A 16,752-nucleotide genomic window follows, 5' to 3' on the forward strand; every position below is an offset into this window, starting at 1 on the left:
CTATCTGCTGACTGCCACGTATACAGAAAGGGGTTGTATTTTTTTCCTATAAAAGCAGAGACCCGACTATGTTTGTTAAGCATTCAACTCTGAAACATTCCTGGTAATGGTTGATTGATAAATTATTTGCAAATCTTATAATAAAGTTCCTGTAAGAGGAATCTACAGTCTCTCTCTTCCTATAGAACTACTACCACCACACACTGACTATTATTGTATCTCATGGTTCAGTGGCATAACAACAGATCTGAAGGACAAATTAAAAAAGTCCCAAAAACAAACTAATGAGGAGAGTTGGGGAGTAACGGATTCTCCTTGCTTCAATGTTACATAATCATTTTAATCTGTTATACGAAACGGATTATTCAAAAATGAACTGTAATCTGTTATGTTACCAGCTAAAATATTGAAATCAGATTAGAGATGCTTTTGAAAAACTAGATGATTACTTCTAGGATTACTTTTAAATTCAGAAATGATGTTTGCGAAAACAAATTATATTTGACACCTTTCTGCTTTCTTAATGACATTCAAATCATCATTGAAAAAGGCACAAGTTTAAGTTTGTTCTGCCTAAAGTCTGACCACAAGTCAGCAGAAGCTGTAGACACCAGGTACTTGACTTGGACTCGAGTCTGACTCGTCACAAATTTGATGACTTGATACTTGACTTGATAGATTCAGGCTCCCGATTTGGGCTCCCGAGTGGCGCAGCAGTCTAAGGCACTGCATCTCAACCGGCCGTGATTGGGAGTCCCATTGGGCGCCGCACAATTGGCCCAACGTTGTTATGGTTAGGCCATCATTGTAAATAAGAATTGTTCTTAACCGACTTAGGCTTTTGGCCTAGTTAAATTTAAAAAATGTAATAACTTGAGACTTGACTTGAAGCCTCAAGAGCCAGGACTTGACTTTGATTTAAGACTGATGACTTTAAAATGATCTGGCCATGTTTTGTCACTTATTTTGTGGCACAGAGTCCGTGGATTACTCCACACGCGGACAGAGACAGTAGCTGCAACATCGCCCTTGCAATAAAAAGTGCAACAGATTGGCTTGTGAAACGCACACTCGGCCCTCTGATTGGACCAGCAAACTGTGAATCAACACAGGTCAGGTGAGTTAGCGAACACATTGTTGATTTTCTGTACAACTATAGAATTGGGTGCGGTGCAAACATCAAATTGTAGGGAGAGAATTGACATAATAAATAATATAATATTCAGCTCCAAAAATGTAATGATCAACAATATTAACCTCGGATGGTTGTGATATATGGCCAATAAACCACAGCTAAGGGCTGTGTCCAGGCACTCCGTGTTGCGTCGTGCATAAGAACAGCCCGTGGCCGTGGTATATTGGCCATATACCACACTCCCTCGGGCCTTATTGCTTAATGATATTTTGCTTTCGTCATTGGATCACCAAGACCAGTAAATAAATCTACACTCTGAGCAAGTCAACCTGCCTTTCCTTCTGCTGATTTCATGCCCTTGTGTATTCTTACTGTTATCTGTAACTGTACTCTATCGGTAATGTACAGGGGACTTTTCACTGCGTTAGGTCTCGTGTTTGACATGCATAACTGTTTTTTTGTTTGTTGTGCAGGTGAGCAAAGATGAGCTGGACTGGAGCACCAATGAGCTGAGGAACTGTCTCAGAGCCATAGGCTGTCTGGTAGCCTATGCTCAATAAATAGACAAAGATTTTTAGTTGAACAAGTCATTGCATGTATAGATTTTTTTTAGACTACTTGACTTGAGACTTTGACCCCTTCTAGTACTACTTGGGCTCGACTTGAGACTCGGACCTTATGACTTGAGACTTGCTTGTGGCTCAAATAATAGTGACTTGGTCCCACCTCTGCAAGACAGAGACCACTATGATGACACACCAAATGCCTTTGATGGTCAATCCGAAATCTGCAGTGACCGTACAGCATTTACTGTGACATAGCCTCAGCAGAAGTCAAGGCATTCATGCTTCTTGCACTTTGCATAGCTGAGCAGAAGGAAGTTGTCAAGGAAGTGAGTTTGTGTTTATACATGCTTCAGTAGGCTCCGCAATTGGGTTACACCCTCCATACAGAGCCTAATAGGCTGACCACACCGCTCGCGTTGCATGCGCAAGCATTGCTAAATATATTTAGAACTCTATGTTATTCAATTATTCCACCCACACTGCTCGCACGTACCAACGAGCGTCTGCATTGCCAAGAGCTAAAATAAATGCAGGTGTAGATGCACGGTGGCGAGGAAAAACTCCCTAGAAAGGCCAAAACCTAGGAAGAAACCTCGAGAGGAACCAGGCTATGAGGGGTGGCCAGTCCTCTTCTGGCTGTGCCGGGTGGAGATTATAACAGAACATGGCCAAGATGTTCAAATGTTCATAAATGACCAGCATGGTCAAACAATAATAATAATCACAGTAGTTGTTGAGGGTGCAACAAGCCAGCACCTCAGGAGTAAATGTCAGTTGGCTTTTCATAGCCGATCATTAAGAGTATCTCTACCGCTCTTGCTGTCTCTAGAGAGTTGAAAACAGCAGGTCTGGGACAGGTAGTACGTCCGGTGAACACGTCAGGGTTCCATAGCTGCAGGCAGAACAGTTGATACTGGAGCAGCAGCATGGCCAGGTGGACTGGGGACAGCAAGGAGTCATCATGCCAGGTAGTCCTGAGGTATGGTCCTAGGGCTCAGGTCCTCTGAGAGAGAGAAAGAAAGAGAGAAAGAGAGAATTAAAGAGAGCATACTTAAATGTACACAGGACACCGGATAACAGACTGACCCTAGCCCCCCGACACATGCAGCATAAATACTGGAGGCTGAGACAGGAGGGGTCAGGAGACACTGTGGCAAACAGGCAGGTACTCACATGCCATATAGAAGCAGGTACCCACGTGCCATCTCCTCATTGGTTATACCCACATGGGTGATTGAAAGATGAAATGTTTTGCCGATTATCGTGGTAATACTATGAAAGTGTAGATGCCAATCACCATATAAGTTCAAAGATGATTGAGCCAAGAAGGAGGAGAGATGACTTGGAACAATTTGGTTGGCCGTTTTATGTGTGGATTAATTGTCAGAGTAGAGGACTTTGTGCATTTCAGGTAAAATAACAAGTCAATGTTTATGTCCCAGGATAAATTAGGTAGCAACAGCTAGCTAACTAAATTGCCATACATGTTTAATGCTTTTCGACCTGTCCACAAATAAACGTAATTTGTTCAGAGTTTGTTTTGATATTTTAACCTGCATGTCGTGATCGCGTTTGGTGTTGGGGACAAAATAAATGTATGCACGATGGCGCACGCGCAGCCGGTTTGGGTTCCGTGTAAGACCACATTTTCAGATCAAGCATAAATGGGCTTATAGGCTTTTGTAGGCTACCTTCCAAGCTATGTTTTCCAATGGTGTGACCGATGTCAGCATCCAAAGATGATCCAACTTGAATAAACGCTTGGAAGTAAGGACGACAGCAATGATGTAGCCTACGGGCGACACGGATATCACTTATTATTGATATCTACATAGCATTAGTGTGATTCACATCAATGCGCTATCTCAAATAGCTATGTGTGACAGTGGCGACCTGACGGGCCGCCCCCAGGTGGTAAAGGTAGGAAACAACACATCTGCCACGCTGATCCTCAACACGGGGGCCCCTCAGGGGTGTGTACTCCATCCCCTCCTGTACTCCGTGTTCACCCATGACTGCATGGCCAAACACAACTCCAACACCATCATTAAGTGGTAGGCCTGATCAACGACAACAATGAGACAGTCTATAGGGAGGAGATCAGAAAACTGGCAGTGTGGTGCCAGGACAACAACCTCTCCCTCAATGTGAGCAAGACGAAGGAGCTGATTGTGGACAACAGGAAAAGGTGGGCCAAACAGGCTCCCATTAATATCGACGATGCTGTAGTGGAATGGGTTGAGAGTTTCAAGTTCCTTGGTGTCCACATCACCAACGAACTATCATGGTCCAAACACACCAAGACAGTTGTGAAGATGGCACAACAAAACATTTTCCCCGTCAGGAGACTGAAAAGATTTGGCATGGGTCTCCAAATCCCAAAAAGTTATACAGCTGCACCATCGAGAGCATCCTGACCGGTTGCATCACCAGCTGGTATGGCAACTGCTCGGCATCTGACCGTAAGGCACTACAGAGGGTAGTGCGAACAGCCCAGTCCATCACTGGGGCCAAGCTTCCTGCCATCCAGAACCTATATAATAGGCGGTGTCAGAGGAAAGACCATCATATTATCAGAGACTCCTGTCGCCCAAGTCATAGACTGTTTTCTCTGCTACCTCATGGCAAGCGGTACCGGAGGGCCAAGTCTAGGACCAAAATGCTCCTTAACAACTACCCCCAAGCCATAAGACTGCTGAACAATTAATCAAATGGCCCCTGGACTATTTACATTGACCCCCCCCTCCACCCATTGGTTTGTACACTGCTGATACTTGCTGTTTGTCAATGCATAGTCGCTTCACCCCTACCTACATGAACAAATTAGCTCAACCAATCTGCGTGTGAATGTGACAAATACAGTTTGATTTGGCAATGACCCAAAACACACCTCCAGGCTGTGTAAAGGTTATTTGACCAAGAAGGAGAGTGATGGAGTGCTGCATCAGATGACCTGTCCTCCACAATCCCCCGACCTCAACCAAATTGAGATGGTTTGGGATGAGTCGGACTGCAGAATGAAGGAAAATCAGCCAACAAGTTCTCAGCATATGTGGGAAATAGTTCAAGAGTGTTGGAAAAGCATTCCAGGTGAATCTGGTTGAGAGAATGCCAAGAATGTGAAAAGCTGTCATCAAGGCAAAGGGTGGCTATATGAAGAATTGCAAATATAAAATACATTTTGATTTGTTTAACACTTTTTTGGTTACTACATGATTCCATATATGTTATTTCATTGTTTTGATGTCTTCCCTATTATTCTACAATGTAGAAAATAGTAAGACATAATGAAAAACCCTTGAATGAGTAGGTGTTCTAAAACTTTTGACCGGTAGTGTCCATTTTTGTATTATTCTAATGGCTCTTAAGGGGAAAGTAATGAGATTACGTTACTGAGTTTGGGTAAACCAAAATTTACGTTGCTGATTACAATTTAGGACAGGTAATTAGTATCTGTAACTGATTACATTTAGAAAGTAACCTACCCAAACCTGCAGATTAATTATACTTAAACTCAGCCCTAGGATGAACATTGGTCCTAATAATTTCAGGGAACTGAACGGGCTTCCAGTTGAATTCCGGGAGGTGTAGATCAAACTGTTTATGTTTTTTAAAATTATACATGACCTTGCCCCAGTTACCTGTATGGTTATCTTAATTTCATTGGAGACTCTGTCTTCACACCAGAGCCATTTTTGACCCCCCCCCCCCCAAGTTATTTCCTTAACACTTGTGCAGAGGAACTGAATGGTGTACCAAATTACACTACCATTCAACAGTTTGGGGTCACTTAGAAATGTCCTTGTTTTTGAAAGAAAAGCTATTTTTTTGTCCATTAAAATAACATCAAATTGATCAGAAATACAGTGTCGACGTTGTTAAATCTGTAAATGACTATTGTAGCTGGAAACGGGTCATTTTGTTATGGAATATCTACATAGGCGTACAGAGGCCCATTCCATTATCAGAAACTGTCACTCCTGTGTTTCAATGGCATGGTGTTGTTAGCGAATCCAAGTTTATCATTTTAAAAGGCTAATTGATCATTAGAAAACCCTTTTGAAATTATGTTCGTACAACTGAAAACTGTTGTGCTAATTAAAGAAGCATTAAAACTGTCCTTCTTTAGACTAGTTGAGTATCTGGAGCATCAGCATTTGTGAGTTCGATTACAACCTCAAAATGGCCAGGAACAAACTGAAACTCGTCAGTCTATTCTTGTTCTGAGAAATGGAGGCTATTCCATGCGAGAAGTTGCCAAGAAACTGAAGATCCCGTACAACGAAAACAAGGACATTTCTAAGAGGCTCCAACTTTTGAACGGTAGTGTATATAAAATCCGTCCTATGCTAGTTTTAAGTTAACCTTAATAGTTTATGGGCAATATGCTTTAAAACTGCACATGCTAAAAGAAAGTATAATTGTATTAATGAATGCTACTTGATCATCTATTTTGTTTATTTCCTCCTTACTGATGAGGTGTATTTTATATACGCTATAATCTTGTGTCTATTTTGTTTTAGTGTATTTCCAAGAGCACCACAATGGTTACATTGTTGAAAATTGTCAAATAAAATCAACAAAAAATCAATGCCAATAAGAATGTAATTTACAGTACGTCGTTTTATGCACATCATTGAATATCAGTACTTCATAGTTTTTTGATTTATTTGACACCTCCGCCCCCACTAGGCACCTCCGCCCCCACTAGGCACCTCCGCCCCCACTAGACACCACCCTTTCCCTGTTCGAAGGATAACTTCATGTGATACAGATATACAACTAAATTGACACACTCATTTGACAAGGAGACAAGACACTGAACACATGAATATTGACAAACAAATAGACAGCAGATGTACTTTTTTGAGGAGAATTAGCTACACAAAAATAAATCCAAGGACTAATGGGAAGAGTGAATGTTGTGGGGTAATATATATACACTGTGTACAAAACATTAGGGACACATTCCAAATATTTCAGTCATCTCCCCCCTCCCCTTTTTGCCCTCAGAACACAGAATATTAAATAGGCCAACGAATGACAGATGAGTGAGAAAATAAATAGATACTCAACATATTTACATATCAATCTAGATTGTATAACCATATATCCTACTGTACAGTATTTACAAAACCCCTTTGAGTGTGAAATGCTGATGTGTGAGATGCGTTGTACAACAGGAGTGTGAACTAGGCCAATGTTTTGATGACCAAGCCTCCCAACAGATGGGTAGCTAATGAAGATTTTAAAAGGCTGTCTTCATTTAAAGGCGGTCTTCCTCATCTTTTCTTTCTCTCCAGATGCAGAAGCTGGGATTTCTTGAGGTGATCTGTAAAGACACCCAGATGAGTGTTTGCACCATATGTTTGTGCAAATATTTTAAGAAGTGAGTGATTGTCCCCAAAGCTGTTAGTGCAAGTTCTACAAATGTACAGACACGTGACGTACAGTATAAACCCCTTTAGCTCTGACCATCTTGACATAGGAGGATCAGTGACATTCTTCTCGATCTTAGTTGTCAATGGTTTAAACGGTAGTTTAGCATGTTTTCCCTTTTTCACAAAGGGCTTTTCCATTACTGACACACAAAGAGAGTGAATTCATGATATTGATAAGATAAATTGTACGTTGTCATACCCATTCCATTTCCTCATTGTGTTCCTCTTCCTGGCAGCAGGTCACTCCCACTTCCTGATCAGCCTGTTTAGACAGACAAGACAACGGCTCGCCATATAGGTTCCATGACGACACCCTTTGGTGCGCGTGTGTGTGGCATGTGTACACCCAGTGAAGAATAATCAAACCACGTACCCAGTCCATCTTCTCATCTCCAGACATGTTCAGATGGTGGAAGTTTTTGATGAGATCTGTAAAATCCTGGAAGACGAGAAAATATCCAAAATCGGAAAATCTTCGCTGCTTCACTTGAATGTGGTATTACTTTTAATATGACAGATTTATCTGGTCCAACATGGCCTACTCAAAGGCAAAGAATATTACTGTTCATTTTGAACTAGTGTTGAGTGTAGTTCTTGTTGGCTTTAAACTGTAAATGTTCAGATGGAGAAAGCATGCTGATGTGGACAGAGCCACGGTGAAACGATGTGTATGACATATTACTGTATATAACTTACTCCATCCACATTGTCCTTTGCTGCAGGGGAAAAACCATCTGTCGCTTCATAATTCTGGGGAAATTATTCATAATAGTTTGTAATTGACGTTCGCCCTCATGTTTCCATACATAACTTATATAAAGGAAACATTTGATGTCTTATCAATTAAATTGTAGAATGTTACTTGATTTTACAAACACAAGGTAGTAGCCTAATTTATGAATAGATATACAATTTCTTGCAATAAGTGCACAAAACGTATGTGTAATTTATAGGAGAAGACGGAAGAGAAGAGAAAGCTGACTGTATCTGACATGGACCGCGTCACTGGCCCACGATTAGCGTTGACTGTCATTGACCATGGGCCGCGTCACTGACCCACGGATTAGATCGATGGCATCACCCATCAGTATTGGTTTGTATGTTATAAGGCAACATACAGCCTGTTCGCTCCCTTTCGGCCGGAGGTGAGTGAGAGACACTCAAAAAGAAGAGGAGAAGAGTCATATAAACATTAGTGTAGTAACTCAATACATCATCAACTATATAGTTTTCACTTGAAGAGTTGTTTTTTTTTTTACATTAGTTTAAGTAAAATCAGAAAATCGAAATAACTCCCTGAAAATTCAAGAATATTGAATTGATCTTTCTCCAACGGTGAACTACCATAGTGATTTAGCTGCAAATGGTGTTATTTTCTTCAAGGTGTTGTAGGAGCTTCTTGATGTTGTCCGCTGAACCTGCAATGTAGAGAGAGTGCCATTGTCATCGAAACCTAATGTATTATTTTGTTTTTTTCTCCCCCTTTTTTTCAAACAACTCAAAGGTGCAGACATTAAAGTAACTGTCCAGTGAAAATCTCACTTTTAAAAGTTAATATTCTGTTAAATTATACCCAAATAATGTTGTTGACTCATCCTATACTCTTATTTGTGGCCAAAGCATAAATTGGAGAGAGAAAAAAAAGCGCTTTAAAATTCCACCTCAAACTTGCATCTCAAACAGACGTTGCAAAAATAATTGCTTTCATCATAGAGGATGATGTCATCCTCCTGAGGAGAATGAGCTGGCCAATCAGTGGTCTACTGCTTTTCAATGTATTTTTTTTTTTAATTGGAAGGAAGAATGTTTCACTCATAGTAATTAATATAGGTCATGTTTCATAGAAGCCTGGATTTGAACGGTCATGGCTGCGGTGCCACTCCCTTTCTGTTTTCTAGCACCTGGGGGGAGGAGAGTGCCTTGCTCTTCCCTTTCTGGTTACACAGTAATGTTGTCTGTCAGTTGTCTAACCAAATACATATTTTGTTTGTGTATATCCTCCTCTCTAGCACCACTCTGTAGAGCATATAACATTTTACATGTCAAATGTTAGTCATTTACAGACTCTCTTATCCAGACACTCTTTGATATAAACTATTTTATTGAGCCATATCCATTTAATTGTCTAGAATCCATAAGCAATGTAAGCAACATGACTTTACAGATCACATTTGTATAATTTGACATAATGCAAGAAACAAGCTAAGCCAGTAAAAAATGTTACTTACCAGTGACAATAAGGAGATCGCCTGCTCAAACTTGTAGTGCACGGGTATTTATGCTCCAGCCAGCACAGACTGTACATAAACCAGCCACGTCATATGAGGAAAATACTGCCTACTTACAAGAATTGAAAGTGAAACTTAATTTCCATTGTTATGTACAAATAATCATATTAAATGCAGACACTCCTCTCTTCGACGGGGACGAGAAGACAAAGCTTCCAAAGCCGTGTTTTTCCGCAATTGCATTTTGAAATGTTATAGAATGAGAACACATTTTTCTAGCGCTTGGGGAGAGGAGAGTGCCTTGCTCCATCAGCAGACCTCAGAGAAACAGGCACAACGCAGGGCAGTCTCTTTCATTACAGCAATCGTGAGGGTAATGCATTTTCAGTGGTGTGCACTCGTGATTACCAAGTCACTCCAGGGTTTTTCTTTATTTTTACTATTTTCTACATTGTAGAATAATAGTTAAGACATCAACACTATGAAATAACACATATGGAATCATGTAGTAAGCAAAAAAAGTTGCCATCCTTTGCCTTGATGACAGCTTTGCACACTCTTGGCATTCTCTCAACCAGCTTCACAAGGTAGTCACCTGGAAGGTATTTCAATTAACAGGTGTGCCTGTTAATTTGTGGAATTTCTTTCCTTCTTTATGCATTTGAGACAATTAGTTGTGTTGTGACAAGGTAGGGGTGGTATACAGAAGATTGCCCTACACACACCAGTACCATGGACAACCACATACGTTTGGTATATTTTAGTTGTCACTGTATTAAGCTAAGCATAAGTGATTTGATGATGTTGAAATGGTTGTGGAATAGTGGCGGCAGCTCCAGTTTTCTTTGTGACTTGTAGTAACTCTCCAAGGTTCTAAATCAATGGTTGTTTAGTAGTCTGAAAATGGGAGAAACATTAACTTGCTTGACCATGCTGAAGGTCATGTAACTGTTACATGCAAAATGCTTTGTGGACTTCACCGGACAGATGTTGCTCTCCTATTTCTTGACGAAACAAAGGCGTGGTTGAATTTATTCTGCCACTGTCTTCTTATTGTCTCGGGCTCAGCCTTAGGCCTATATGTCACGGTGGCAAGGCATTTGAACTAACAGGTTATAGAGCAAACAACACAATAGGTTGTTGCACTCCATTTTGCCCACAAAACAGCCTCAATTCTTCGGGCATGGACTCTACAAGGTGTTGAAAGCGTTCCACAGGGATGCTGGCCCATGTTGACGCCAATGCTTCCCACGGCTGTGTCAAGTTAGCTAGATGTCATTTGGTTGGGGGACCACTCTTAATACACACGAGAAACTGTTGAGCCTGAAAAATGCAGCAGCATTGCAGTTCTTGACACACTCAAACCGAGGCACCTTGCACTTACTACCATACCCCGTTCATACACAATCCATGTCTCATTTGTCTCAAGACTTAAAAATCCTTCTTTAAGATGTCTCCTCCCCTTCATCTACACTGATTAAAGTGGATTTAACAAGTGACATCAATAAGGGATCTTAGCTTTCACCTGGTCAGTCTATGTCATGGAAAGAGCAGGTGTTCCTAATGTTTTGTACACTAAGTATATATTATAATTGCCATGTCACTTTTTACATTTTTTATTTAAAAAATGTATATTTTTGAGTGTGTCAATTTTGGCTAGCCCACCTAACTAAAAAAAATGGTCCAGCCCATCTGGCGTCTGACAGGATTGCCAGATGGCAATCCACCCCTGTACACCTTTATGTAAAGTTTCACTTGAATGCATGTTTCAGCTAGCTCAAAACAGTTCTCTCTTAAACTATACCCTGGGGAGGACTTATTTCAATGGTTATTTGTTTCTTCTCAGGTTACAAAGTGAAAACTAACCAGTCCACTGATAGAGCCAAGGCTACCGTAATAAACCAAAACCAAGATCGTGGGGCCAAAATACTGGACTGAGTAAAGTAGTGTGCAAGCTGCCACCACCTTTAAATGAATCGCTATGGTCCGTCAGTGGTCAAGACACAACCATGGTATGAACAAAAAAAAAACTTTATTATACAATCTTTTAAATGAATGCAGAGTTCACCTTTTGATTAGAAATCAAGTAACAGAGTACTTGGCAGATTTTCCAGATGAGCTTCAAACATAAATTAGGGAGAGGGCTAGTACTCCCTATCTAATCTCATTCCCTTGCTCCCCCTCTCTACCAATCTTCATCGCCGGCGGCAATAAACAGCCACGAATGACACCCCTCCCACCATAAGAAATGAGTGCAGTAAAGGTGGCTCAAATGGGCAACAAGACAACATTTTCAACAAAGCACCAGCTCCTCCAGTGTTCACTTGTGCTCTTGGCCAATAAACCATAGATGAGTGGAAAAATAAAATACAAAACAACATATTTCTACATTTCAATGTGACCGCCAAAGACCTTGGAAGAATCATACTATACACTATCGACACCTGACTTGAAGTCAGTGTGCATCCATCAAATACATTTTATAAAGCCCTTTTTACATTAGGAGTTGTCACAAAGTACTTTACAGATACCCAGCCTAAAACCCCAAAGAGCAAGCAATGCACAAGCACGTACAATGGCTAGGAAAAATTCCCTAGAAGGCAGGGACCTAGGAAGAAACCTAGAGGGGAACCAGGCTCCGAGGGGTGGCCAGTCCTCTTCTGGCTGTACTGGGTGGAGGTGTAAAATGCAGCTGCGTTGTGCACCAATTTCCTGGCCTTAATGCTAAGATGTTTTGATGACCATCCATCCAGTTGACATCTTTTAGGCCTCAACATCTTCTCTTTCTCTCCAGACACAAAAGTTTGGATTGCTTGATGAGATCTGTGAAGACACGCAAATTGACTATTTTCTGCAACATGTTAGCCCATTGGAGATAATAAAAGACAAGCACTGGAAACACTAGAACACTATGAAATATCTGGGAAACCAGGCCTGGTATTCATTTCAGACTTTGAAAAGGCCTTTAATAAAGTACTACTGGAATTTATATATAAATGCCTGGACTATTTAATTTAGGAGAATCTCTTATACAATGGGTTACAGTTATGTATAGTAAACCCAGGTGTAAAATAGTAAATAATGGCTACTTCTAAGAAAGTATTCAACTGTCAAGAGGAGTAAAACAAGGTTTCCACTATCGCCATATCTATTTATTAAGGAGATCTAAATGTTAGCTATTAAAATCAGATGTAACAATAATATCAATGGGCTAGAAATCCAGGGTTTAAAATCAAAGGTGTCATTATATGCTGAACCTTCATGTTTTCTTTTAAGTTCACAATTTGGATCGCTACATGGCCTCAGAGGATCTAGATAATTTTTCTAACCACTCTGGATCACAACAAAATTATGATAAATGCACCATATTACGTATTGGATCGCTAAGAAATACAGCTTTACATTGCTGTGTAGTTTACCAATAAAATGGTTGCTATTATTATTTTTAAAACAAACCACAGAAAGCTGGTTGCAATTTCAGTTTAATCTACCAGAAAATACAACAAATATTGCAACATTATGGTTATTTCAAATATACTAATGGTTTAAGAAAACAAAATGATTAAAAAAAATAAGAAAACGGCATAACCTTGTAAAATATCATAAATAGGACTGGTGGAGTTGTCACACCCAAGAAAATAATTGGAACAAAACTATCGATGTACCGATTCCATGGCACATTGTTTATGAACTGATACACAAAACAACGTCAGATTCAAAACTCTTTCTTGCAAAATTCTTGCAACCAATACAATGTTCGATATATGGAGGATTCAACCATCCCAGCTCTGCAGATTTTGCTGCGAAGAGACAGAATCATTAGATCACTTGTTTTGGTACTGTCCATGTGTAGCTTGATTTTGGTCACAGGTTCAGGAATGGCTGAAGAATTGCAACATTTATCTGGAGCTAACTCTGCAATAATGACTGCTGGGTGATTTGAAAAGTCATAGTCAATCGATAAATAATACAATAATACTCTTAGCAAAAAATATATTTTTTTAACAATCTGCTGAAACTATGAGAATAGAAAGGTTCAGAAACATTGTGAAACTTCACAGCTAAGTTGAAAAATATATGACAATTAGATATCAAATGTAGATAAGACTTCAGAGATAGATGGGAGGGATTGAGTGTAGCTGAAGGGTGGGACTAAAAACAAAATAAAAAGTAAAATATGTCATGTAAAATATACTGTGTCAATAAAATGTGTATACACTAAACAGAAATATAAACACAGCATGTAAAGTGTTAGTCCTGTGTTTAATGGGCTGAAATAAAATATCCCAGATATTTTCAGTACGCACAAAAAGCTTATTTTACTCACATTTTGCGCACAAATGTGTTTCCTCCCTGTTTGTGAGCATTTCCCCTTTGCCAAGATAATCCATCCACCTGACAGGTGTGGCATAACAAGAAGCTGTCTCAACAGCATGATCATTACATAGGTGCATCTTGTGCTGGGGACAATAAAAAGCCACTCTAAAATGCAGAGTTTTGTCACACAACACAATGCCACAGATGTCTCAAGTTGAGGGAGTGTACAATTGACATGCTGACCTGAAGGGATGTCCAACAAAGTGGTTTCTAGATAATTCAATGTTCATCTCTCTACCATAAGCCACCTCTGTTGTTTTAGAGAATTTGGCAGTACTTCTAACCGGCCTCACAAGCGCAGACCACGTGTATGGCGTCATGTGGGCGAGTGGTTTACTGTCGTCAATGTTGTGAACAGAGTGCCACATGGTGGCAGTTTGGTTATGGTATGGGCAGGCATAAGATAATTGTATTTAATTGACAGGAATTTGAATGCACAGAGATACTGTGACGAGATCCTGAAGCCTATTGTTGTGCCATTTATTCGCCGCCATCACCTCATGTTTCAGCATGATAATGTATGACCCCATGTCACAAGGATCTGTACACAATTCCTCTAAGCTGCACACTCACCAGACATGTCACCCATTGAACATGTTTGGAAAGCTCTGGATTGATGTGTACGACCGCGTGTTCCAGTTCCCGCCAATATCCAGCAACTTCGCACAGCCATTGAAGAGGTGTGGAACAACATTCCACAAGCAACAGCCTGATCAATTCTATGAAACGGAAAAGTGTTGCGCTACATGTGGCAAATGGTGATTACACCAGATACTGACTGGTTTTCTGATCCACGGACCTATCTTTTTTTTAAAGTATCTGTGACCAACAGATGCATATCTGTATTCTCGGTCATGTGAAATCCATACATTAGGGCCTAATGAATTTATGTCAATTGACAGATTTTCTTATATGAACTGTAACTCAGTAAAATCTTACAAATTGTTGCATGTTGCGTTTATATCTTTGTTTAGTATAGTATGTATAAGCTGGAAGCAGACGCCTAAGTATTGTTGTCCATTAGTTTACTCCAATTAGGGAAGGGGTGGTACAGATAAGGGCAAATAATGAAGGAAAACATTTCTTTATTAAGATATATACAGTTGAAGTCGTTCGTTTACATACACCTTGGTAAAATATATTTCAACTCAGTTTTTCACAATTTCTGACATGTAATCCTAGTAAAAAATGCCCTGTCTTAGATCAGTTAGGATCCCCACTTTATTTTAAGAATGTGAAATGGCAGAATAATAGTAGAGACAATGATTTATTTCAGCTTTTATGTCTTTCATCACATTGCCAATGGGTCATAAGTTTACATACACTCAATTAGTTTTTGGTAGCATTGAATTCTTTAACTTGGGTCAAACATTTCTGGTAGCCTTCCACAAGCTTCCCACAATAAGTTGTCCCATTCCTCCAGACAGAGCTGGTGTAACTGAGTCTGGTGTGCAGGCCTTCTTGCTCGCACGTGCTTTTTCAATTCTGCCAACAAATTTCCTATAGGATTGAGGTCAGGGCTTCGTGATGGCCACTCCAATACCTTGACTTTGTTGTTCTTAAGCCATTTTGCCACAACTTTGGAAGTATGATTGGGGTCATTGTTTATTTGGAAGACCCATTTGTGACCAAGCTTTAACTTCCTGACTGATGTCTTGAGATTTTGCTTCAATATATCCACATAATTTTCCTTCTCATGATGCCATATATTTTGTGAAGTGCACCTGTCCCTCCTGCAGCAAAGCACCCCCACAACATGATGCTGCCACCCCCGTGCTTCACGGTTGGGATGGTGTTCTTTACCGTGCAAAAACGAGTTAATGATTCCAACCTAAGTGTATGTAAACCTCCGACTTCAACTGTAGTACCAGTCAAAATTTGACACACCTACTCATTCCAGGATTTTTCTTAATTTTTTACATTGTGAATAATAGTGAAGACATCAAAACTATGAAATAACACACATGGAATGTTAAACAAATCCAAATATATTTTACAAAGTAGCCACCCTTTGCCTTGAGAACCGCCACAGGAAAGGAAGACCCAGAGTTACCTCTGCAATCTCAGGATAAGTTCATAAGCCCAGCCTCAGAAATCGGCAATTAACTGCACCTCACAGAGTTCAAGTAACAGACACATCTCAACATCAACTGTTCAGAGTAGACTGCGTGAATCAGGCCTTCGTGGTCGAATTGCTGCAAAGAAGCCACTACTAAAACGACACCAATAAGAAGAAGAGACTTGCTTGGGCCAGGAAACACGAGCTACGGACATTAGACTGGTGAAAATCTGTCCTTTGTTATGATGAGTCCAAAATTGAGATTTTTGGTTCCAACTGCCGCGTCTTTGTGAGACACAGAGTAGGTGAATGGATGATCTCCTCATGTGTGGTTCCCTCCGTGAATCATGGAGGAGGAGGTGGGGATGCTTTGCTGGTGACACTGTCAGTGATTTATTTAGAATTCAAAGTACACTTAACCAACATGGCTACCACAGCATTCTGCAGCAATACACCATCACATCTGGTTTGCGCTTAGTGGGACTATCATTTGTTTTTCAACAGGACAATGACCCAAAACACACCTCCAGGCTGTGTAAGGACTATTTGAAGAAGGAGAGTGATGGAGTGCTGCATCAGATGACCTGGCCTCCACAATCACCCAACCTCAACCCAATTGAGATGGTTTGGGATGAGTTGGACCGCAGAGTGAACGAAAAGCAGCCGTCAATTGCTCAGCATATGTGGGAACTCATTCAAGACTGTTGGAAAAGCATTCTTCATGAAGCTGGTTTAGTGAATGCCAACAGTGTGCAAAGCTGTCATCAAGGCAAAGGTTGGCTACTTTGAAGAATCTCAAATATAAAATATATTTTGGTTTAACACTTTTTTGGTTACTACATGATTCCATGTGTTATTTCATAGTTTTGATATCTTCAATATTATTCTACAATGTAGAACATAGTAAAAATAAAGAAAAACCCTGGAATGAGTAGGTGTTTCCAAA

This window comes from Oncorhynchus masou, chromosome 5 (genome assembly GCF_036934945.1).
Source record: "Oncorhynchus masou masou isolate Uvic2021 chromosome 5, UVic_Omas_1.1, whole genome shotgun sequence".
NCBI classification, from domain to species: domain Eukaryota; kingdom Metazoa; phylum Chordata; class Actinopteri; order Salmoniformes; family Salmonidae; genus Oncorhynchus; species Oncorhynchus masou.